We start from the raw sequence: 27,515 nt of genomic DNA on the forward strand, positions 1-27,515 counted from the left end.
CAAACCAATAATCGCTCAAAAACATCTAATACCAACACATCAATTTGGCTTCCGTGACCATCATTCAACAATTGACCAGGTACACCGATTCGTTAATTTCGTTGAAAATGCAATCGATAAAACGAACGTTTGTACAGCGGCTTTTTGGACGTGTCTCAAGCTTTTGACAACTTTTGGCATACGGGCTACTGCTCAAATTGAAATACATGCTACCCAGATAATTTTGTGAAATAATTGCTTCATACTTAAAAGACAGATACTTTCGCATTAAACAAGAGGATGCGTATTCAAACTTGCAACCGATAGAAGCCGGTGTTCTCCAGGGAAGTGTGTTGGGGCCAACGCTTTATTTACTTTTTACCAGTGACCTCCCATCTGATTCTAGTTATATGACAGCGACATTTGCGGATGACACAGCTTTGTAAGCAGCTGGAGAATCAGCTTCAGTATCTAGTCGACGAGTGCAGACAACAGTCAACGCAATTACTAAGTGGGCATCTAAGGGGCGCATCAAATTAAACGACACCAAATCAATTCATGTCGACTTTACCTTGAAAAAACCGGCATATTGTCCAATTTATATAAATAACATTCCTATACCACACCATAACAGTGCTAGGTATTTAGGTATCACCTTATATGCTAAGCTACGCTGGAGAGAGCATATCAAAAAAAAAGGAGCGAGCTTGATATGAAATTTGGCAAACTTTACCACCTAGTTGGCAGGAAATCAAAGCTATCAATACAAAGCAAACTGTTATTATATAATCAAGTCTTAAAGCCAGTTTGGGTTTACGGAGCCCAACTATGGGGTTACTCAAGTCAAAGCGGTATTACCAGCATTCAGCGTTTTCAAAGTAAGGTATTAAGGACTTTGGTTAATGCTCCTTCGTATGCTAGATCTACTGACCTGCACCGTGATCTAAGTGTGAATTCAGTGGTAAATGAAATCTCCAAATTAGCAAAGTCTCACGAACTGAGCCTTAGACAGCACGTTAATGAGGAAGCCTCCAGACTCATCAAAACTGCTGGCTGAGAAATCAGGTTGAAACGCAAGAAGCCTTCCGACCTAGTAAGACAACAGTAGAAATGTATGTCTTAACATTTAGCATTTAAGTATCTCTCCTAATTATTTGCACCAGAATTTTTGTTAGTGTTTTATTCTTATATACTAGGTACAATGTAAAATAATAAAAAAAGGTGCGTGTGGAGTCCCTACGCGCGGAAGAAGTTATACTTCTTGGTGATATTCAGAAGCAAAATGCGAAACAATCATACATACATATATTATGTCGTTTGCACATTTGTCTGTATGTTTGCGAAAGCAAATGTTCTACAAAAGCATATTTCTGTACTTAAACAAAATTATTAGAACCATCGTATGTTTCTTACATGCATAACCAAATCATACTTAAGTCAGTGCAACCTAAGTGTCAACAGTGGTGTTGGTGGTAAGCGCTTGGAAAGTCAAGATGCTACGAGTGCCACAGGTTCGAATCCCGACAGCATAAATTTTTAATTTTTTGCTTTTAACATCGTATACTATACAAATAAATATTTTTCTTTATTTAAATTTTTAAATTTATCACAGCAATATTATGTATATGTATATTAGGGTGTCCGTTATTTACCAAATTGATTATTTTTGACGAGACGCCCCCTAAACTTTTAGTTTTCCATCTAAAAAAAAATATCAGACCATAAAAAGCCCTTAATTTTCATAATAAACCTTGCCCCAAACACGATACATTTCCCATGGGATTTTGCCACATTTTACAAATATTTTTTTTTTCTCTGGAACTTTCTTGTTTGTAGGAATAAAAAAGTCATATTCTTATACAGAATTGAATGCTCTACAAAAAACGTCGAACAAAACAATTGAATTTTACAAAAAAAAATTTCAATTTTCCGTAAAAGCTCGAAAATTCCAGAAATTACCCAGAAGTTTAACCTTGAATAACTTTTAAAGGGGTGAGTATATCGAAAAATTGTCCGGACGGGGACCAGGGCTTTTTATGGTCTGATATTTTTTTTTAGATGGAAAACTAAAAGTTTAGGGGGGCGTCTCGTCAAAAATAATCAATTTGGTAAATAACGGACACCCTAATATACATATACATAATATTGCTGTGGTAAATTTAATTTCTATTAGTAAGAAAAATATTAATTTGTATAGTTACGATGTTAAAAGCAAAAAATTAAAAATTTATTCTGTCCAGATTCGAAACTGGGACCTGTGTTAGCATCTTGACCTTCCAAGCGCTTACCACCATTGACAATTAGGTTGCGCAGACTTAAGTATGATTTGGTTATGAATGCAAGAAACATACGATGGTTCTAATAATTTTGTTTAAGTATAGAATATACCTACTTTGTAGAACATTTGCTTTCGCAATAAATTTATCACAGCAATATACATATACATAATATGTATATATGTACATGTACATAACATTGCTGTGATGCCCTGAGAAGTATAGTCTTAACAAATTTATTTTTAATTTTTTGCTTACTAATAGAAATTAAATTTATCACAGCAATATTATGTATATGTATATTGCTGTGATACATTTATTTTCTATTAGTAAGAAGAAAATATTTATTAGTATAGTATACGATGTTAAAAAGCAAAAATTTAAAAATAAATTCTGTTGAGATTCGAACCAGTGTTCACATCGTGGCATTCTAGCCGCTTACCACCAACACCACCATTGACACTTAGGTTGCGCTGACTTAAGTATGATTTGGTTATGCATGCAAGAAACATACGATGGTTCTAATAATTTTGTTTAAGTATAGAAATATACATACTTTGTAGAACATTTGCTTTCGCAATAAATTTATCACAGCAATATACATACATATACATAATATGTATAAATATATACATAATATTGCTGTGATCCCTTAGAAGTATAGTCTTAACTTCTTAACGGCCAACGCAGAGTATTTTCAATCAAAAGAAATTTATTCATTAAAATCACCACTCAGTAGTCGTTTATCCCTTGTAAGCGAGCGATTTTCGAAGAAACATTTCTAATATGCCAAAAGACAAAATTAGAAATGAATTTCTTAAATCTCACGCTCCCAGATAAAACGATATACCTCGTCCTCGTGGGTCGATTTCCAAAAGCACAGAAATGATTCTGTGAATTTATTCATTAAAATCGCCACTCAGAAGTCGTTTTATCCCTTGTAAGCGAGCGATTTTCTTAAATCTCACGCTCCCAGATAAAGCGATATACCTCGTCCTCGTGGGTCGATTTCAAAAACCACAGAAATGATTCTGTGTGATTCTGAAAGGCCAACGCAGAGTATTTCAATTAAAAGTCACACAAAATAGTTGAGAATTCGCAGAACAAACGAAAAGAAAAAGAAGTATAACTTCAATAATGCACAAGCATACAAACATATTTATGCGCACACATGTCACCAACCAAAAATTGAAACATTGTTCTACGAAAACAAAAAAAACAGCAGCATAAGCATAGCAACATTGTGTTGTTGGTAGAAAAGCCGAGCTGTGCCGAAAGAAACGAACAAACGATCGCCGATTGTCACCGCTTCGCTTGCTGCTCGCACATCTTCGCAGACAAGGTTGCGTTACATTCATATGGATGGAGCGAGGTTGCGCAACCTTGCGTTACTTTTATATGGAAGGTTGCGCAACCAGAATCTATGGCAACCTTTTCCGGCGTCGTATAAGAAGTATAACTTCAAAAAAAAAATCTGAAAAGTTGTATATTTGTTTGTTTAAAGTTTATTTTTTATTTTGTTTCAAATGTATTTTATAATATTTCAATCCAGTCTTAGTGGCTTTTAATTATTTTTCCTTATTTTTCTTTATTTTCTATGCTTTTTTCCGCATCTAATTTATTTTATAAAGTTCGTACCTTCTTGTATATAAACGGCTTTTTTATCTATATATTATATAATCTATGGTTCTCTTTGTTTTTGTCTTCATGGATTTTTCCATTTATAAAGTCGATTGGTTTAATTTTTGTGGTACTGTGTATCGTGTTATTATAAAACCCTGTTATTCCGAAAATATTTTCTTCTACTGTTTCATGTTGGCTTCTTTTGTTGTGTCTCAAAAGTCTAATATGTTAATTAATTGTATCTCTATGAGGACATCTCTCAATATCTGCATTTGAAGTATGATTGCTGTTAGAAGTGTAGTGTGTTATAATATTTTCATCTCATAAAAATTCCTGCATTGGTATAGCTTTGAAACCGAGTTCATTATCAAAAATGATTTTCTCAATTTTACCGTAAGTGTTGCGACAATGCAATAATTTGGTTTTAAATTCTATACAAGTTCTTCCATTCAATCTATAGGCAAATTTTCTAAATTTACCAATTATTGTCTTAAAAATCCAGTGTCTAATTTACAGAAAACGTATATGTGAATAATTTCACGAGGCTTAGATGGTGTTCGGTGATTTTATAGGGTATTTTAGAAGGTTTCTTATCATATAATATTAAATATAATAAATTGAGTTATTGTGTTCTTAAAACTGTACTTGTTTTTTATTTTCATGGATCCTGATAAAATTTTCTCGATAACTATTTGAATCATACACCCTTTAGATCAAAATTTAATTCAAAATGTTAAAGTGTCTTACAGAAAACAACTTTTGAATTATCTTCTAATTGATAATACAGATATTGGAATTGCATTAAAAAACTTTACGCTACGAAATTGCGTCACACTTTTAAACAATGCGTGGTTAGGTATATCACAGCAGAATATTGTACGCAGTTGGAACCAGTTGTTGTGTATTGACCGACAAGAATGGATGGAGGAAGATTTGATACCTCTGGCTCAACTTACAGCCGCTAATTCAGACATGAATGAAATTCATACCATCATCGCTTCAATAAATCTGGACGCTCAAGTTGATACTCAAACCATAAATGACTGGGCCACTGGAAAAGATGAATTCGAATACGATTTTTCTGATCGGGAAATTGTGCGGTCTGTGTTAGAAAACGATAATATTCAGGAAAATGGTTCTGACTCTGACTATAGCATAGTTGAAGTGGAAAATAAAATCAGTAGTAGTGAAGCAAAATGTATATTTTCCAAAGCGATTCAGTGGGCAGAACATATTGACGCTTCGGCTATGGACATTTTAACTTTAAAACGCTTAAAGGAAACTGCAGATAAAATGTTTATAGAAAACTCTAAACAGACCAAAATTGATACTTTTTTTCAAATGCATAACAATTAAAAGTATCCATGTTTACATAAAATTTTATTTAATGCATAACAATTAAAAGTATCCATGTTTACATAAAATTTTAATAAAAACTGAATTTGAATCAAAAATGTATGTTAATTGTGTCAAATTTCTTTCCCGCAAATAACCATTAAAAAAAATATCTATAATCCGATCTATCGAGATACTACTGTACATACAAGCGATTTCTTGGTTGAAAGCAAAAATTGAAGCATGCGAAATTGAAATGCCGACGGCAAAACGAAATTGTTTACATTCGTACATTGCTTATGAATCATGAAAATATCATCATAATGTTTAGGTAAATCTTTTATATATTTAAAATGAGTTATTATAAAATAAGATCAAATTAACATCAAATGATTTGAAAAATAATAAATCAAAAATAAAAAAGTTCTACATACATATTTCCATCCTATGAAATATTAAAGAAATCATTTTATAAATACATATATTTCTGTCTTTTCATATTATCGGTTAGAATATGTGAGAGAATTGTAAAAAATGTTAAAATTGCGAGGCGAATTCCGACCTACATTAATACATAATTTGAATCTATCAAATGTTCGCAGTCGAACCTGCACCTTCTCTATACTTTTAAGTTCTCTGGTCAGTCTTCATTTACTTTCTTTGCAAATCGACCCGCGATGACGAGGTGACTATTCACATGTGTGCGCATATGTATGTTGTATGCTTGTGCATTATTGAAGTTATACTTCTTTTTCTTTTGTTTGTCTTTCATTTCTGCGAATTCTCAACTATTTTATGTGACTTTTGGTTGAAATATTCTGCGTTGACCTTTGAAAAATTACATTTTTTGGAAATTAACCCGCGATGACGAGGTGTATCGTTTTGATCTGACAGCGTGAGGTTTAAGAACTTCATTTCTAATTTTGTCGTGTGGCATATTAAAAATGATGTTTCTTCGAAAATCGTTCGCTTACAACGGATAAAACGACTTCTGAGTGGTGATTTTAATGAATAAATTCCAAGGTTTTACACAAAAATAATGCAGTCAATAAGTACAGTACGTCAGCTAAGCGAAACCACTTTCCACTGGCACCAGCTTGTGGGTTGACAATTGTTTACTATTATGAAAAGGTTCAATTTCAACAGTTAGTTTATGTCGCACTGTCAAGAGATGTTGCCATTGAAGGAGTTTACATTATCCCAGTGAACAAACAGAAAAAATTTTATCATGGCATTGGAAGCAATGACTGGTCATGTCGCGCTTTGCGAGATGAAATGATAAAATTACGTCAAAATCCAATTATCACCTTAGAAAAAGAATTATTCGAGTTTCTTAGCACAAGAAATGTTTATCAATAATATCATTCAATTGTCAAAGTCTTCGTGCTCATGTTGATGATTTCTCAGATAGAGTATTTAAACAGTCAAACATCTTGATGTTATCAGAAAATTTTATGAACGACAACGAGCCTCCTGTGTCCGTATCAAATTTGATTTCGTTGTAAGATTTCAACGCATATTTTTATCCTTTCCCTCTCGCAAGTTTTCCTTCATACAAAATGATATGCATTTTTTGGAATATCACTAAGAAGTATAACTTCATCCGCGCGTAGGGACTCCACGCACCTTTTTTATTTTCATGGATCCTGATGCAACTCGATAAATATTTGATTTTTAAAAAGATTTAGTGGAGACAAAGTCTTTCTAATTGTCGAAGGATCGCATTTTAACGCATTTATATTCATTGGCTCATGTTCAATACGAGATAACGCGTCTGCGTTGCCAATTTCGTTCTCTTTTTGTATTTTATTTCATTGTCGAATTCAGATAATTTTAGTCACCATCTGACAAGTTTTGAATTAGGTTCCTTAATGGAAAAAAGCAATGTTAAGGGTTTGTGATCAGTCTCGATTAATAATTTGCGTCTGAAAATATATGGTCTAAAGTATTTAGTTGCCCATACGATTGCTAGAAGTTCCTTTTCAATTGTGCTATAATTAATTTCATGTTCATTAAGAGTACAACTCGCGTAACAGGGATGATTATCCTATGAAAGCACCTAAAGCTTAGTTACTACCATCTGTTGTGAGGGTGAATGTTTATGTAAACTCCGGACAAGCATGGTCTTGAATTTGTAATGTTTTAAGTGTATTGAAGCTCTCTTGGTATTGTGGGCCAGAAGTGTTCATTTTTGCATCCTGCTTTAAATATCTAGTCATGGGTTTGGCGATCAGAGAACAGTTCTTTATACATAGATTCCCTTTAGTAACCGGTTAGACCAAAAAATTGTTTAATTTGTATAGGAGTCTTGGGTATTGGAAAATTTTTGACACGCTATATTTTCTTTGCTTTAATACCATCCGTTGTTACAATGTGTTTAAGAAATTCAGTTTCTTTTCTCAAGAATTCTGATTTGTCCAATTGTACTTTAAGATTGGCTTCCTTTAACCAATTAAAAATTAACTTAATGGAATTAATGCGTTCCTCTATGGATGTGTGAAAAATTATATCGTCTTGTTTACGTATTATTTGAGGATATTGTTCATTAATCTTTGCAATGTCGCTGGCGCTGTCTTCAGACCAAATGACATTCGCAAGAATTCGTAGTGTTCTCTCTCGACACTGAAGACAGTTCTATGAATGTCATTTTCTTCAATTTCAATTTCATTGAATCCCTTTGCTAAATCTAGGGTGGTGAAATATTGGCATCTACCCAATTTATCTAATATTTCATCAATATTTGGAATTGGATATTTGTCGTATATCATTACTTCGTTTAGTTTACGATAGCCTATTACAAGTCTCAATTCAGCTTTTCCACTGGCATCGGTCTTTTTCGCTACGATCCATATGAGTGCTGAAAATGGGGAATTGCTGTGCCTTATTTCTTATTATCAATCAATATCTTTATTATCATCGTTTCCTGAATTTTTTTTCTACCTCTTCTTTATGAATATAAGGATATCTATTTATATAATTTAGTGACGATTGGGACGTTATCAGTAGTCCTTATCTTATGTTTAATTGCTTATTTTAGTATTTTCTTCATTGAAAATATCTGAATATATGTTTATAATTGGCTGAGTTTTAACTTGTTCCTTCAAAGGTTCATATTATTATTCTTCAATAATATTGAAATTTGCGTTGTTCTCACGCAGCGCGAATATGCTTTCTGACTTAAAAACTGAATTTGATTTTATATTGTTAAAAAGGCCCTTGTCTGGAATTATGTTTTCTTGTATTTGCCGGCATCTTTGCTTTTGACAACAAAAGGTAATTCGCATTTCCTAAACTTAATTGTGCTATGCGCATAGTTTATGTTTGCTTTTAAAGGCCCTAAAAAATCGTTGCCTATTAAACCGTCTTAGAAATTATGAAATTTAGTTATATAGAATTCGATTACGTCGAGTCCTGTACCAAATTCTGCAAAAACTTTAATTGTCACTTTTTCATTTATACAGATCTTGTGCTGTAATGTGTTTATGTAGATGGTGTTTATCTTTTGAATCCATTTAGGATGGGAAATGCTAGGATTTAAAATTGAGTTAGTTGCACCTGTATCTACTATTAATTTGATGTGTCCTAATTTTGTTTTCACTTTTATATAAGGAAGTTCTCCGAAGTTGAAGGTCGAAAACTTGCAAAAAGTTTTTGATTTTAAGCCCTGTTGTTACTATCTGTATTCATGTAAGTATTATTAGAATGGCTATAAGCTCCTTGTATTGCTTGAAATTCGAATCTTTAGTTCCAGTATTTGGAAAATTAACATTTACATATGTATATCCATTGACTCAGATAATGCAAAACGATGGTAATTTCCGTTTTGGGTTGCAAAATTTTGTGGTGGATTAACGTTTTGTTGGTTATGGTTTTGCCTATTGAAATTCAGATTATGATTTTGTTGTGGCTGTAATTGGAGTTTTGTTGTTGATAATTACTGGGATTTCAAGTATTTTGTGAACTAATATTTCGTCTGTTTATATTTATTTTTGTTTTGTTTGGATGAGTTTTGTTCATTTTTGTTTTGTGTGAAAAATTGTTGGTTGTCGAGTCCAAGGTTCGTTGCTCCTTCTAAAGTGTTTGGATTCCCACATGTTAGAATAGTCTTCATGTGTTCGGGGATTTTAGATTTAAAAATATTTAGAACTGTGCGGGTATTATTGTGAGCTACAGTATTTGCAGCTGCTACATCTTATTCGAGCACAAATAAAGTTGAATTGTTGAGGCGTCTAAGTTTTCCTTTTATCGCGTCAAAAAAGTATATACTTGTGGTTTTAAATGTAACTGCTCTTAGTGAATCGAAAAGTTCTGCACAACTTAGTCGATCACCAAAATTATTTTGGAGTACTTCCTTGATTTCATTCCAAGAAATGGCTTGGTAATATATTTCAATGATCTCTCTTGCATTGCCTTTTAACTTGCTTTTAATTAAATCGGAAATCAAGTTTTGTGAAAGTCCATAGCATTGGATATATTTTAAGCTTAATAATGTTTGCAGGTCCCTGTTGTCGTCCTAAATTTGTTTTAGTTATATTTACATTAAATTATACTCTTATATAATATTTTGAACCGTTTTGTTTTGTTTTCTTTTTTTTTCTCTGACGAAGTCATTTAATTCTCTATTAATTTTTATATTACCACGACTACTACAATTATTTAGCTGTCAAATATTTATTTTGTTCAAAATATTTTCGATTGAATTTTTTTTATTTGCTTTGAAGTTCGTTGGTAATTTTCGTTTTCACTTTATTAAACACAAAATTGCATTTGTATTTTTTAAAACTTTATAAAATTTTACATATTATTTTTATATGTATATTCTTAACCACTTCACTTTGTTGTCACATTGTTTCATGGTCAATTTAAGATTTTTTTCTCTTCACCGTCTTTTACAGTCGTGAGGCCCAATACGAGGTTTGATAATTAAATAATGAGACAGATTTTATTGCCGCGCTTGTGGTAAACCTGTTACCTTGAAATTCCCTTTCACTTTTTTCGGCATCCCTCCCCTCTCCATTGATATGTGTACCATCGCTCTAGCTTGTTTAGTTCGCCTGCTGCGTCAAGTTGAGCAGACGTGTGTTTGTAGTGCTCGTCATGAAAATGAAAAAACGAAATCAAGAGCAACGCGCCAGATTGGGCGAAACAGCTTCGGAAACGTACGTTAAAATTGTAAGGGTGTATGGTGATAGTGCTCTTAGTCGTGGAAACCAAACGCCAAAGCTCACAATGGTTGTTTCCGCGCGCCCCCCGCCCGAAAAAGCTCGCATGAGTAAGTCGAAGGTGAAAACGATGATTATACGCTTTTTTTGATAGCCGTGGGATCGTCCACAAAAGAATTCGTTCCACCGGGGAAAACTGTGAATCAAGTCTAATATTGCCAAGTACTCGAAAGATTGCGAAAACCATTCAACAGGGTGCGCCCAGATATCGCTCGTAACTGGATCCTTCATCACGACAACGCGCCGTGCCACACCGCCCTCAGCGTGTCCCAGTATTTGGCCTCTGAAGGGATCGCTGTGTTGCAACAGCCGCCTTATTCGCTCGACATGTCACCCTGTGACTTTTTTTGTTTCCTAAAACCAAATCGGTGGTCAAAGGAACCCATTTTGAGTCGATTACGGACATCCAGGCGGCCGTGACGAGGGTAATCGCGGACATCCCAGTCGAAGCGTTCCAGAAATGTTACGAAGCATGGAAAACGCGTTGGAATACAAATATACGGTTTTTATGAAATCAGTCTCATTACTTAATTGTCATATCTCGTACATGTGTTTCACTTTTAATCTCCACCTGCTAGAAATCTATTACGTAGTATTTAAATTGAATATCTGTAATTTTAAAGCAGTATATGGCTGTCAGCTTTAAGTCTAAGTCCCTTTTTTTATAGATCTTGTTGTAGCTTGTAACTACGCTGTAGCATGAGATTTTAATGCGCGGTGACTTAATCGTTTTCTAACGGACATGTGCCTTTCCATTTGGGTGGGTTGTAACTTAGAGTCTAAATCTCGGTATAAAGAAATTGTTTTCATTCGCAAGATGAGTTTCTGATGATAGCACTATATCTACATTATTTTCATCCAGAAATCGAATAAGTTCCAATGCATGTTTGTTAACACCATTAGCATTCCATATACAAATGTTCAATACGCTCATTTTTTACTTAAAAAAGTTTTCTACATTTGGTTTTGTATCATATATTAGGTATGATTTAAAATCATACTACGCTATGTATTTAAATTATCTCTTTTAATAATACATTTTGATGTAGGATGTAAATCACCACACTCCCCACAAACACTGTGTAGGGTGATATGAATTCGTGTGTCCATACTCTTGGCAGTTGCAGCATTATACAGGACCATTTCTATTATGTGGTTCCTCAACGGTAATTTGCGATGGAGCAAATATTTTCAATAAATCGGATGTGTTTAATTTTTCTTTAGTCGATTAGAATTTGCCATCAATTTAATTTTGAATATTGGTTGTGGGGCTTGGTTTTTGTTAAAAATATTTACTACTGGTTTAATATTAACACCAAATTCTTCCAGTGTTTCTTTAACATCGTTAGAGTCTACCACTCTATAGGCCTAACTATAATATGCATATGCAGCCGTATGTTACTGTCAAAAAATTTACGAAAAGTCTGTCAAATGCATAAGGAACGGAGAGTAGACTTTTGAATGACTATAATGTACTTACATGCAGAAGAGAAAATGGTCAATAAACAATTCGTGCTTTGATTTTATATTTCGTCTGGATTTTGCAAAAATTACTAGAGAATTAAAATATTTAAAAACAATTAAAATGCTTACTTCTCTGTTAGACGGAATATGCATATTAACAAAAATTAGTGAAATTAAAAAGAAGAGTTCGGTCATGTTCAGTGAGGGAAATAAACAGGAAGAGGAGGTAGGATGGTTTTGTTGTACGATTCCTAGAAATGAAGGGGATTGACCACATTTTTTTTTTATATACACGCGATTGAAATAAGAGGCATATTTTGACGTAAAAACATTTAATTTTTCAGTATTTTCGACTAAACTTTGTATAAAACATTCGTCGTCCTACATCTTCAAATTCAAAATGATGTATCTGTTGACAAAAAGCGAAAACAGCTAATTCCGTACGGAAGATGCGACCAGTTTCGTATTTTCCTTAAGCAAATGACGTTTGAAAAAACTTGACGAAACTTGATGTAAAGTACATTATAGTTGCAACATAAAATTTGTGTGTATTCGGACAGTTGCTTACGCTGGCTTAGGCTAGCTTATGCACATTATAGTTAGGCCTTATATCTTTTATAACTACTAGTCAGTTGGTAAGGTTAGTAATTCTTGTAATGATTTGATAAGAATTTTACAACATCCATGAAACCTTTTTCAGTGTATGTTTGAATTTTTGTTTCATCTATGTTACCTTTTTTAACGGACACAATGTGATAATTTGTACCTATTATATTGCTTATTTTGGAAACAAGAGCTTTTGAGCTACGCTTATGCAAATATATTTGCATAATCTTTAAGCTCATTGCTCATTAAGGCAAATCTGTTGCCATTTAGGATTTCTAGCTTTGTAGCATTTGGCGTGCCAGGTTGAAATTTTTTGGTATTGACTGCTGATTTAATTGGTGTCGATTTTCTTTTTACATTAATGTAATGGTCAATACCACTCTGAACTGATAATCCTTTTTTAATTGCTGGTACCTGCATACTGGTTGCTGTTAGTGGATTTGTTGCTCCCCATTGCTGTTTACTGCTGCTTCTCCTGACTTCGTCCTTTGCTAACTTTCCATTTCGGCTGATTACTGCGGTGACTCATCATGTCCGTTATTTTTATATTGCGGCTGCAAAGCACTCATTATTGTTTGTTTTTATCTATTTGTTTCGTACACTATTTGTTAATGCCTATTATTAACTACTTCGGTACGAGCCGACTATACCTAGTCACAAATATCCCCTCACAGCTTTAACTATAGTCGATAGCTCGAAATTTTATCTTTTTATACAGTTGCGCAGTGTTCGCTTGTTTGTGTGAACACCTTTAGCAAATCGATCGATGGGATGTCTGCTTTAATGAGACCGAGGGTTCTTTTTTTAGTAAGTGGAATGTTTATAGTATGTTGCATTTGCAAAAATAGATAAAATCGGGTCAATACTACGCCCAACTCCCATATACTATGTATCTATAATTATATTTGTTTTTCTACAAACCTGATGTCCAATATGTCGGTCAGTTTATGCGTTATATCTATGTACATATGTATCTATGTATGTACATATATAAATAAAAATGAATCGCCAAAATGTATGTATGTACGCTCATAACTTTCATATGACTGAACCAAATTTGATAATTCTTTTTTTAAAATATTCGTTGAGGTTCAGGGATGGTTTCTGCGAAGAAAAAAATTCGAATAATTGTCGGAAACCCCCTAAAAACAGCCCTATTCTTTTTCTCATACAAACGAATGAATTTTTGTTCGTTAGTAACGCTAAGAGAACGGCTGAACCAATATTGATGAAATTTTAAGAGGTTGTTCGTTGTGGATCGGGAAAGGTTCAGAAATGAAAAACCTGTATGTCTTTCATGAGGAAAAGTCGGAAAATTGAACAATTCCAAAAAGTAAATTTTTTCCATACAAATTTTTTTATTCAATTTTTTTGTTTTGTTTTTCAATTATTTAAATCTTTCAAATTTGGCGTTTGCTTCAAAAATTTTTGAAAATTATTCAGTGAAAATGTTATGTGATTTTCACACAAAGTGATGAATTACAGATTGAAATTTGTCACGATGCCATGAAGAGGTCGCGCTAATATCGGTCGGCGTTCTTTTTGGCATCAACATACATTAGCAACCCAAGGCACATGAACGAGTGCTCTCAGGATGCGATGACACACGTGCGGTATTATCACAGCAAGACTTTTCAAGCAACAGCTTCGATGGACATTATCTTGAAGCAACGCATATATGTCATATAATCATTCAATCATGCGGAAATTCCTGATGTAAAGAAAGATCCAGTATTATACGAAGTGATGAAAACCAATATGGTCATGGACCTTGCGGACACCACAATCCCACTGGGGTTTGTATGTCTGTCAATAAATGCACGAAACAGTATCCACGTGCTTTTCTTTCGGAAACACAAACTATAAATGATGGATATCCACTCTATCGGCGTCGCTCACCAGAACATTTAGCATTCAATTTAGAGGCGTGAGTATCGAAGTTGACAACACATGGATCGTACCATATTCGCCACTGTTGTCTTATTCACATTCAAAAATCATGTCAATGTTGAGTATTTCAGTTTGGTGTAATCGATAAAATACGTTAGTAAGTACGTCACCAAAGGAAGTAACATGGCGATTATTGGTATTGAACGATACGGTCGATACGTGAACTACAATAAAGCGCTTTGTAGGGTATTTACTTTTGCAATTCATGAACGTTTTCCGACTGTTGTGCGTCTCGAAGTTAATTTGGAGAATGGCCAAAGAGTGTGTTTCAACCCAGAGAATACAGTATAGCCAGTGGAAACATCGCCAGCAACAAAATTAACAGTGACGAGTTTTTTCTCAACTTTCGTCAGTGATGCGTTTGTGAGAACATTGCTCTATTCGAAAATACCTTGATATTATACATGGAATGCATCGTCGAATAGTTACGCAGAAAGCAAGGCCAACCAGTAGATTGACATCCAGGTGTCTTATAAACTAATGCATTAGGATGAATTTACACAATCCACCCGAAAAACGAAGATTGTTTCTACCTTCAGTTGCTATTGATTAATGTACGCGGTTCAACTTTATTTGAGTCATTGCTTACTGTGAATGGTTCGATGTGTGCAAGTTTTGGAGAAGTAAGCCAGCAATTACAAATGCTGGAACACGCTAATTACTGGAATGAAAATGAAGTTCGCACACTTTTCGCGATAATCATTTCGACATATCAGCCTTCAAATCCGCATCTATTATGCGATACGAACAAAAATAAAATTGCCGATCAATTCCATCTGCCGTTTATCGATTCACGAAAGATGAACTCATCACAAATGTTCGGACATTGGCCAAATTATCGAAACTACGATTTCTTAAGTGCACGCGCAATGTTAGCTGCCAAAAATACCGATGTTGTTGACTTCAACTGGAAAATTCAAAGCCAAATTCCGGGAGGCTTGCGCTCATACAAATCGATCGATCGTCTTGACTATAAAGACGACGCCGTGAATTATCCAGTGGTATTCCTAAATTCTTTGGACAGGCTTGGTATGCCACCGCATCATTTGCGTCTCAAAGTAGGATCCGTCGTTATTATGTTTCCCCAATCTTCATGCGCCGAAACTGTGTAATGGAACCCGACTAATTGTGACGCACCTATCGAATACAAGGGGCAGAATACTTGATTCTATGAATTCCCTTGAGTTCCAACGATTTGCCATTTCAGTTCAAACGTATTCCGTTTCCAGTGAAAATTGCATTTGAGATGACGAACAGGATACAAGAATAGTCGCATAGTATGTGGCATAAATTTGGAAATGCTATGTTTTTCACACGGCCAGATATACGTGGCCTGCTCACGAGTTGAAAAACTATCTTCTCTGTACATTTACGCACCGGAACAGAAACCAAAAAATGTTGTTTATCAAGCGTTACATTGAAAAAAAAAAGATAAATTTAACTTTATTTTCATTTCAAAACACTTAATTTCACGCAGGACAACGAGTTTTATTTTCGAATGGCGTCGTCTTATGTGAAATAAAATACATAAATATAGCCTATCCACTAATCCGAATATTTCGCTAATCCGAATTGGGGTGTGCAATCATTAATTCGGATTAGCGAGCTTTCACTAAAAGCAAGGTTGATGAATAAATATTCTAGAATGCTTTACTAATATAGCAAGCAAAGTAAAGTTAGTGGAGTCGTACATCTGGAAAGTTAGTACAGTCGTACATCTACATCATAGCCATAAACGCAGCTGCCTTCCAGGAATTTTGCTCACAGCTTATTTCATGCGATGTTATAGAGAAAGCCAGTTCCGTGTGTAACGGTACTAGGCATTTCTATTCCTTAAAGCTGTCTTTCAGTAATAATTCGAAAGCAATTTTAGTGTGTTTTTGAGTGTCGAGTTACATATAAGTGCACTTGTTTTAGTAAAATAGGACCCCGTACAACGATTAAACAGTAGTACTCGGTTATAAGCCATTTCAGAAATGGAAAATCACAGCGAAAAATTGCTGAGATAGGAAATTTAAGTAGTGCGTATATGAAAGTCATATTCAAAATAAAGACCGAAATTAGGGGATAATCCTTCTCTTATAATGGTATGTCTGTATGTCAGAATGGGTTGAATCGGACAAATACTTCACTTAAAAGATTGTAAATAAATGTTTTTAACTCAACACATAAACTGTGGAGCGTGTGTAATTTATTCAATTTAGGGCCGAATTTATAGTGATTATTTAACCAATACCAACGACTTAACGAACTACAGTAGAATCGCGAAAAAGTTAACCAAAGTGTCCCAAAGATTTTTTACTTTTCCGAATTATTAACTTCTCCAAAGGTTTTTCGCATTTGGAAATAAACATAAATTTTGTGATATAATACGTTTCATTTATTTGCATGAGTCACTTTTACTCATAACAAAACAGAAACTTGGATTTAGTTTGTATTTTTCACATTATACTTACTTATGGACATATTAATATGTAAGGGCTGGTTTAAAGAAGTGGTCGAGACTTGTTTGTTTATTTTCTTTTGTGTGATAGCTCCTGACAACTTTCGTGCGCATATTAATATATATTTGCATCATTATCGTTTATATACCACTTTATCAAGATATTGATGCAATCAACTACTTTCAAAATAAAATTTAAAACACTAACTATAAACAACTCTCAAGCTTAAACGTTCATGACAAAGCACGTATGTATGTACTATGTACCTCGCCACACCGACAGCATTTTTTTACAAAGAAATTCGGGGAATACATATCAATTCTTTTTCCTTCAATTTTTTTCTTGCTAAACAAACGGCTGTGTTTAACAAAAAAAAAATTACAATTGCAAAAGAAGCAATTGTTTTTCTTGCTAAAGAAACGGTTGTTTTTTTTAAAGATAAGCTCAAAAAAGTTAATGTGGACGCTCAAAATCAGTCAACTTAGCGGAAGGTTTAACTTTCTCGCGAGTTAACTTTCCCGCGATTCTTCTGTACTTTTTATTTACAATGCTTTGTTAGCTATTAATTAAACCCCCAATCTCTGTTGGTTAACTATTAGTTAAATAACAGCTGATATTAAAAAAGTATAATTGACAATTGCTTTCCCTGATGATTTGTCAAAATGGCTTGCGGATATAATATTGAGTCTGATATTGAAAGCGATGTCGTCATCGATAAAATACGTTTGTAAGTGCGTCACCAAAGGAAGCAACATGGCAGTTTTTGGTCTTGAACGATACGGTCGATACATGAACTGCACTAAAGCGCTTTGTAGGATATTTACTTTTGTAATTCATGAATGCGTGGTCGAAGAAATAATTACGCAGAAAGCAAGTCCAACCAGTAGATGGACATCCAGGTGTGTTATCAACTAATGCATTAGGACGAATTTACACAATCCACCCGAAAAACGACGATTGTTTCTACCTTAGGTTGCTATTGATAAAAGTACGCGGTTCAACTTCATTTGAGCCATTGCGTACAGTGAATGATACGGTGTGTGCAACTTTTTGGAAGCAAGGCTGCAATTACAATTGCTGGAAAATGATAATCACTGGAATGCAAATGAAGTTCGCACACTTTTCGCGATAATCATTTCGACATATCAGCCTTCAAATCCGCATCTATTATGCGATACGAACAAAAATAAAATTGCCGATCAATTCCATCTGCCGTTTATCGATTCACGAAAGATGAACTCATCACAAATGTTCGGACATTGGCCAAATTATCGAAACTACGATTTCTTAAGGGGTTATATACACTTATTTTCTAAAAAAAATCGGTTTTTCTAAGATTTTTTTTTGCAAAGGCGGGATTTTTTAATAATAATTGAACACTGTTGATATGTTTATATATGTTTAAAGTTGTTTAATTTAATTTTTCAGTTAAAAATGTGCCCATTTGTTGGCACTACAGCTGTTGTGTCGATACACTTTTTTTTTTTTAACGCTTTGCGGTGAGCATAATAAGTAGGTAATGGTTCATCTGCAATCAAATAAAAGAAGAGTTTTCTTTAGCTTATATTATAACGCCGTACTTGAACGAAGGATTTGGCGAAATAAACATTTTTACGCAAGTGGTGATGATTTTACTGAAAAGATCGATTTTTGTGTGTCTAAAAATTCATTTTTTTCATTCCCAAAAAAAAACTCTTGTTTCAAATAAAAAATCCTTCGTTCAAGTACGAGATATTGTAGTTTTCAAGTAGCTAGCTCTCCGAGTTTTTTGCCAATAGGGAAGCGAGCTTCTATGAGAGGGACATTATGAAGTTGGCATCTCGTTGGGAACGCGTCATCGAACAAAACGGCGTATATTTGACTTGAATCGCATTATTGTAACCAATTTTATGAACAATTGAAAATTCAATAAAAATACCGCAAGACTTTTTTGACAACCTAATATATATATTTATATATATATATACTTTCAATATCCTTTATATTGTATTTTCAATACATACTTATATATAAATATGTGAAATTTCTTGGATCTGGGACTTCTCGCCTCTAAGCCTTTTCTTTTCGGTTTAATATCGTATAAAGGTTTCACAGCAGCTGAAGGATTTTCCAGAGCTTTGTTTCTTGCATGTTACAAGATTACAAAATAGGCAAAGTGAGTTGTATCGACTCCACTTCTTATTTCAAAATTTTATTCTTATATATGTATGGTGGTTAGCATTTATATATGTATGAAGAGTATAAACGAAAATATATAATTATATATGTATTGGCATATACATATCTAAGAAAAAAAGAGCCTATTTACGCATAACCTTGTGTAATAGTAAGCTTGGGCAAATTCGAAAAGTAAAAGAAAAAACAAAAAGAACAAAAACAACATACATATGTATATGCAGATACTTATATTCATATTTTATACAATCGACATATGAGTAACAACCAAAGTTGGACATATACATGGACACCAGAAAGCTGCAACGATCACAATTTTTTCAATCATACCCGATCATTGACTCAGATTTTTTGTGACGGAAAACTTTGCTTCAACAAAAATGCATGATCGTAAGCGAGCGTGCTCAAAGCGAACAATCAGTTTCAATCACTGTTGCTTCTTTCGTAATGATTTTTCTCGATCGAACGCCTTGTGTGAGCAGCAAAGAATGTTCGAGAATGCTGCTTGCTTTCAGCTCGATCACAATCATACCGTTTGGTCATACCGGGTGGTTTCTGCCAGCAGCGCAGCCGCTGAGCGTTCTTTTTCTTTAGCTGGAAATTTTATAACTGAAAAAAGAAATAGGATCGGACTATGTTCAGTTGATAATTAATTGTTTTTAAATTCATTTTTTAAAAGTTTTAGCGATTAAGAAACCAAGTTTATTACCTTCTTTTAATTTTAAGTTTTTGTTGATCTCAATGAAGAAGTGATAAAAATTTGAAATTTGTGTTCCCTACTATTTTAAGCATTATCTTTGTTTATTAATTTTAAGCATTAATTGAATTTTAGTTTTAAGCGTTAAAAATGAAGAAATATATGCAGTAATGTTTTGGATTTTATGCATCGCAATTTGTTTCCGTTAAAACACACAAATATGTACATACAAACTATGCACATACATATTTGCAGGGCAATTCTCGATCTGGTTGGTTCAATCACAATCAATTCAAACGCACACTTGATCGATGTATGAGTTTTCGTGCATCATTTGACTTGATCGTGTTTTTCTGTACAATCATTTCCAATCATCATACCGGAACCAAACAATCAGTTTCAAGCAGTGCAATCAAATCAATTGATCGAACTCCTTCGTTTTGAGCACGAAACTCGATCGAACAATTTTGTTGCGAACCGCTGTGCTGAGTTGTGACCGTTTTGATCGAGGCTGATCAAACCGGATCGATCATACTCAATGCAGGTCTCTGATGGACACATACATATGTGTATAAATAATAACGATCAAATTCCAGAAATTTACACAAATTTCCATGTGTACTTAAAGTGCATACCTGCACCTCACCAATTTTCTTGTTCCGCGTCATTCGTGCTTTAAAATAATATATTTGCATGCATACATACGGCATACAATTTCACTATGCTGGTATATCCTACATTTAAATTAAAACTATTAAAACTTTTGGGAATTGATTTAATTAAATTTTGGAAAAACTAACCGGAGTGGTAAATAGGAATTACAAACATGTAATTTATTAAAAATAAAATAAAAAAAAGAATTTACAGTCAACACAAAAAAAATTGCATACAATTTCACTATGCCGGTATATCCGGCAAAAAAAAGCACATACATACGTACTGGCATTTTCAATTGTTCACACATACATACATACTAGTATTATCAAAAACCAAATAGGCACTTTTCCAGCAATACGCCTTGTTCATATTAAATCACAAGCAAGCAGGATTACAAACAAAATAATTTAAGCATATTACGTATGCACATAAACACACACAAAGGTTATTAACGGTTAAAGGTTATTTTCTTTTCTCACTATCGCTCGTATACACAAGTATATACTAACGAGTACGAAACAATAAATAAAATATAAAGAAAACAAGAACAAAATGAATAGCACAACTAAATAAGAACAAAAATACAAATTTTTAATCTTAAAGATTTCACACGTATTTATTGTTATCAGTGTACACCGAAACAATTTCCTTTTTTTTTGGAAAAAAATACGGATATTTAAAGATATTAGATTTACAAAACGTAATTTAACACTCACATGCGTCTTTATGAATGAATGAATATGATAAATGTTTGTTCTCTTAAAATCTTCCTTTAAAGTAAGTCATTAGTAAACAGCTGTTTCGAATATTGGTTTTGCGTATGTTCGAAAAGACGAAAATCAAATCAGATTCTGTGACAACATTTAAAATCAGAATTAGTTTGTAATTCTGACAGCTAAACAATTCTGTCTTGGATTCTACAATACCCCTGCATGCTTTTTACCGACCGCCGATAACCGCGAAACGAACAAAGATAAACCGCTCAAATGAACCGAAGATCAAAAAATGTGTATATATATTTAAAAATAACACCCGAAACAACTGCCATATACATATGTACTTTATACATTATATTGCCTGTCTCTTTCGACCAATTCAGCGATTTTATCGCAATTTTCGACGGCAGGCCTTCCGGAGCGTGGCGCATCTTCGACCACCTCTACACCAGAACGAAAACGTTGAAACCATCGTTGTGCGGTGGAAATGAAAACTGTATCGGGTCCATAAACTGCACAAATTTTATTGGCGGCTTGAGATGCATTTTTGCCTTTATCGTAGTAGTACTGTAAAATATGCCGTATTTTCTCTTTATTTTGCTCCATGTTTGCGACGCTATAACTCGCGAACGACTTAAAAGAAACGACAATCAATCAAACACGTGTTAGCGCGTGAAATGAGCTTTCCAAAAAGGTATAGCATGACCTGATGCGATAAAACTAGAACTACACGCTTTCAGCGCCAACTAGCGAAAATACCGCAAGACTTTTTTGACAACCAATACTTAGTGGACACGGGTCCACTTTGGGTCAGATAAAAGTCTAGGTTCCCATGTCGTCTGTGTATCCACGTGTGGATGTGCGGTATGAGGATATGGGTCCAGCGCCCTTTGGGTGAGGAATTTCACCGCTTTGCCACATTTTAGTGCATTTGTTTTTCTCCTCTGATCGTTCCGCTACTGTTTTAGGCGCTCATAGCTGATAAAATCGTTCGAGTTCATCTCCCTGGATGTCAATGGGTGCATACTGGCTAATATTTCAGCAGCGCCGGTTGATATAGTCCGGAAAGCACTTATTACTCGAATTGCAGAGAGCCTATGCACCACAATTATTTGTTTAGCATACGCATACTGGCTAATACTTCAGCAGCGTCGGTTGATATAGTCCGGAAAGCACTTATTACTCGAATTGCAGAGAGCCTATGCACCACAATTATTTGTTTAGCATACGCTTTTATATTCATTGCCTGTATCCATACTCGTGCTGCATACAGTATTACAGAACTCATTGCTTTCGCTATTAAGAATTGCCAACTGGAAGGCAAACAGCCTGTATTGGTCATCATTCTTGATAGAGCATTATAAATTTTGGTTGCTTTACTGGAAGAATACTCCAGATGTTCCTTTTATTTTAATTTGGAATCCAATATTACTCCCAGATACTTCAGCTGCGGCTGTGAAGTAATCTCGTACTCCCCTATAGTGAGCTCTATTTGTTCTTGTACCTTCCTGGTGCTTATGGGTAAAACTTCAGTTTTTTGCTCCGCCAGTTCCAGACTCACAGAAGAGATCCAGTGCCGCAGATCATTTACGCGCTCATTTGCTTCTTAGGTCGACTAATCGCAGTATCGACGACTTCTCGTAGTGCGTCAATAATGGATCTCTTTTTTATAAAGCCGTATAGTCTCTCTGATAATCCGCCGGCTTTCTGGATTACTAACTCCAAGCGGTTTCGTATTATACTTTCGTACACTTTACCCATTGTGTCGAGCATACACAAAGGTCGGTACGATGAAGGTTCTTCAGATGGTTTCTTTGGTTTTGGGAGCAGAACCAAACGCTGTACTTTTCACGAGTCAGGGAGCACCTCTTCCTTTATACAAACGTTGTACATTTTAACAAACAGTTGAGGTTTTTAGCTTATAGCTACCTTCAGGACTCTAGTAGGTATGCCATCTAATCCAGGTGCTTTGCTGTTTTTTAATTTCTTTACTATGGCCAGGAGCTCCTCTTTTGTGACTAATGGGAGTGACTCTGCAGCTTTGTTTCGCCGCTTGGCATAGGAAATCTGATCGTGTTTCGGGAATAGTGTTTAGACGACTTTTTCCATAAAAGATACATCCTTAGGTTGGTGCCGCTTACTTTTAAATGCTGACATACAGATTTTGTAAGTTGTTCCCCAAGGGTCAATGTTTGCTTTTTCGCAGAGCTTCTCAAAACATGATTTTTTGCTACGGGTAATTGCAAACTTCAGAAGCTTCTTGTGGCTTTTAAATACTTCTCTAAAACGATTTTCATTCGTTTCATCGTGGTTACGCTGCAGACGTCGTCTAGCTGAGTGACAAAGCTTTCTCAGCGTAGCAATTTCCTCATTCCAATAATATACCGAGCGCTGCTTGTTGTAATGAGTTGTTCTACGCATTGCCGCGTCGAATGTTCGACCAGTTCCTTTCGCACAGTCGATACCAGATGGGCGGCGTCGTCATCTGGTGCTCTTGATGCACTCCAGACTATCTCAAACAGGTCTGCATCGAACCCCTGTAGCTTCCAGCTTCGCTTTCGGGAAGTGTATCTGCAGAAGAGTTCCGGCTCTGAGGTTCAAGAAATTTGAACTATAATCGCCATATGATCACTATTTGTGTATATATTTGACACTGTCCACTTAATGTGCCTACTGAGTGAATAATTTGCGAACATAATGTCAATTATGGATCCTTTGTTTCCTTTTTGGTATATGTTTTGCATTCCACTGTTTACTATTGTTAAATTCGTTTGACTTAGGAATTCTTGAATTAGGCGCCCGCGATGGTTTGTATATCTGCTGCTCCATGCAGCCGACCATGCATTAAAATCCCCTGCTATTATAATTGGATCTTTGCCTCTGGTTTTTAAGACAGTCTTAAGAGGAAATCTTCAAATTCTGTAATTGCTGCAGCATAGCAACTTACAAAATATATTCCTCCTATATTCGCCTATGTGAAACAGTTAAGAGCTTCTCTGGAACTGGTCTTAAAAGGCTGTCCTTTGCAGGACCATATTGCTGCCTTGCCGGTTTTGTCTACAATCCATGTGCTTTCCGGACGCTAGGAGTATTGCTCACTTAGTATGCAACTGTGTGATCTAGCAAATCCTGTGCTGCTGCGCAATTTAAGTTTAACTGTATTATCCTCATTTTCTTAGAGACGTCTTCATCTCCAGGTACTTGGGGCAAGTCATGCTTAATACTGAGTGTTCCCCTTTGCAGAGCATGCAGCTCGGAACGTTGGTGCATACCTTTGCTAAATGACTCGCGGTTCCACAACGTGTGCATTGAGAAGATCTGTCTATCAGGTGGAAACACTTATTGCATCTGGGAATAGGAAAGTACTTTCGAAGGCGACAGATCGACCACCCTATCTTAAGTTTGCCCAATTTTAGTGCAGCTTTAGCATCCTGAGCACGTAGGCATACAAGCGCTATCTATGTGCCACTACGGGTTTTTCTCATACTTTTTATGCTTGATTTCTCCAGGTTTTGGATTCCACACTCTTTTTTTTTAGCGCCTCGCAGATTTCTTCAGGCGTAGTAAATTCGTCTAAGTCCTTACACGCTATTGTAACGCTATGAGTTTTTGGCTGTATCAGCGCCATTTCACCCACCGCTACCTCTAAGACATCCACCCATTTTTCGCATGCGTTATGTTGACCCGTAATATCTATTACTTTCTTGACCTCACTGGTCATTTGTTGCACAATTTCAATATCCTTTTTTGGCTTTTTTGTGGGGGGTGGTGCTCCCAATGTTCTCGCAGCCGCTTTGGGGTGTTCAACTCTTTAGAAATATAAGAAAGCTGTGTTGCTTTCTCAGCCATAATTTTCTTTTCCGGTTTCTTGGCTTTGTTATATAAGCTCATTGACCAGCCATCATATTTTGCAACCCAGCTTTTTAAAATAGTTGTACGATTCATTATTTAGTGATTTCTCTTCACTTTTGCTTGCCCGGTCAGCAGCTTCATCACTAAACGTTAATCCAGCAGCGGTGAATTCCTCATTTCGGCCGTTAGGGGGCGTTCTCAGAATTTTAGAATTCCTCCGAAAAGGATTCTCTGGTGTACGCCCCATACTATTCTCAGAGGCCATACCTCAATGAGAAAATAGTTGGGTACATCTGTCAATGAGTACGTTCAGTCCCTGCTGCTAACACCTAATTTATATTATAAATGGTTGGCAATGCCTAAACCAAAAGCAAAACGAAAAGGAGAAAAAAGCGAAAATGGAGAACAGCTGCTTCATTAAAACAAAGCGGCAAATTAAAAAATAAGCGCACGTTTGATTCGCTGTTAGTAGGGGAAATAATAAAAATATAGGGTTATCTTTTAAGAGCTTGATAACTTTTTTTTTTTAAAAAAACGCATAAAATTTGCAAAATCTCATCGGTTCTTTATTTGAAACGTTAGATTGGTTCATGACATTTACTTTTTGAAGATAATTTCATTTAAATGTTGACCGCGGCTGCGTCTTAGGTGGTCCATTCGGAAAGTCCAATTTTGGGCAACTTTTTCGAGCATTTCGGCCGGAATAGCCCGAATTTCTTCGGAAATGTTGTCTTCCAAAGCTGGAATAGTTGCTGGCTTATTTCTGTAGACTTTAGACTTGACGTAGCCCCACAAAAAATAGTCTAAAGGCGTTAAATCGCATGATCTTGGTGGCCAACTTACGGGTCCATTTCTTGAGATGAATTGTTGTCCGAAGTTTTCCCTCGAAATGGCCATAGAATCGCGAGCTGTGTGGCATGTAGCGCCATCTTGTTGAAACCACATGTCAACCAAGTTCAGTTCTTCCATTTTTGGCAACAAAAAGTTTGTTAGCATCGAACGATAGCGATCGCCATTCACCGTAACGTTGCGTCCAACAGCATCTTTGAAAAAAATACGGTCCAATGATTCCACCAGCGTACAAACCACACCAAACAGTGCATTTTTCGGGATGCATGGGCAGTTCTTGAACGGCTTCTGGTTGCTCTTCACCCCAAATGCGGCAATTTTGCTTATTTACGTAGCCATTCAACCAGAAATGAGCCTCATCGCTGAACAAAATTTGTCGCGAAACACATTTCGAACCGAACACTGATTTTGGTAATAAAATTCAATGATTTGCAAGCGTTGCTCGTTAGTAAGTCTGTTCATGATGAAATGTCAAAGCATACTGAGCATCTTTCTCTTTGACACCATGTCTGAAATCCCACGTGATCTGTCAAATACTAATGCATGAAAATCCTAACCTCAAAAAAATCACCCGTTACAACTAAAAAATTTGGAAATTTGCCACGAAGGGGAAGGTATTTGGGAATACATTTTTGTTTAAATTTAATGGTACTTATCAATTTCTTTAGGCTTTGTATCCACTTGGATCGTCCGGAATTCCAGTAGGTCCAAAGCCAAATCAAGTGTGATTTCATTATGAAAAACTAGGATAATTTCACGATTAATCCAAGAGCTCAAAAACACATCCACTTCACTCAACACTAATAATTAGTCCTACTCAAAGGGAGTGCATGTGTGAATTAATGAATGCGTTTATTCTCAGCATAACCGTGTTGTCTATTTTTCTTAAAACACGTTAAATCATATAATATGTAATAACATAGCATAATGTTCTCCAATATCGCGAATTCTCGCGCGGTAATAACATATGTACATGTCGAAATAAGAATATGGCATTGAACAACATAGATGGTAGCTTATAGTTAATCCCTTATTACAACAATGTTGCTCTAATAATTGTCACACCTCTTGTTAATACAACAAATTCTCAGTACTAAGAAGCCAGAAAAACAAAAATCAAACTATTGATTATATGGGAACTAATTTAATCATCTATTTTCTCTAAACATTAGTTTGTAGGTTGTATTTTATATTTCGGTATTGGGCAACCCTTGTTATGCAGTCTGGCAACTCACAACTTTATCGTAAAGTTTAACATTTTTGATATTATACATACTCAGAACGCTATATGCATCTCGGCAAAATAGAATTAAACCGCGAACATTTTTGAACGATTATTTTTTACAACTTTCGACGTGGATTAATTCAGCAACACTGCTTCGATGAACTTAATCCAGTTTTTGGCGATGAAGCTCCATCAAGGGCTAGTGTTTATCGATGGCATCAATGGAAGTCGTAAATCACTCCAAAATTTATTTTCTGAAGGTCGAAAATATGTATATTAGGTATGGGGGACTAAGGGATGTATTTGTCCAATTCAACCCAATTTTGACATACAAACAAACCATTATAAGAGAAGGGTATCCTTTAATTTCAGTTATATATTTCAAGCAACTTTTTTATCCCCAAGTGCTCCCTGTGATCCCCTGTGCCAAATTACAGTTTTATAT

The 27,515-nt window shown here is 35.1% G+C and overlaps 3 pseudogenes; 1 reads left to right on the plus strand and 2 right to left on the minus strand.

Moving 5' to 3' along the window:
- Nucleotides 1-2,982: 2,982 nt before the first annotated feature.
- Nucleotides 2,983-3,157, minus strand: LOC125776883 (small nucleolar RNA U3; annotated as a pseudogene).
- A 12-nt stretch (nucleotides 3,158-3,169) lies between these two features.
- On the minus strand, nucleotides 3,170-3,299 carry LOC125776893 (small nucleolar RNA U3; annotated as a pseudogene).
- A 2,726-nt stretch (nucleotides 3,300-6,025) lies between these two features.
- Nucleotides 6,026-6,213, plus strand: LOC125776910 (small nucleolar RNA U3; annotated as a pseudogene).
- Nucleotides 6,214-27,515: the final 21,302 nt, after the last annotated feature.

Source organism: Bactrocera dorsalis, chromosome 2, assembly GCF_023373825.1.
Source record: "Bactrocera dorsalis isolate Fly_Bdor chromosome 2, ASM2337382v1, whole genome shotgun sequence".
Classification (NCBI taxonomy): domain Eukaryota; kingdom Metazoa; phylum Arthropoda; class Insecta; order Diptera; family Tephritidae; genus Bactrocera; species Bactrocera dorsalis.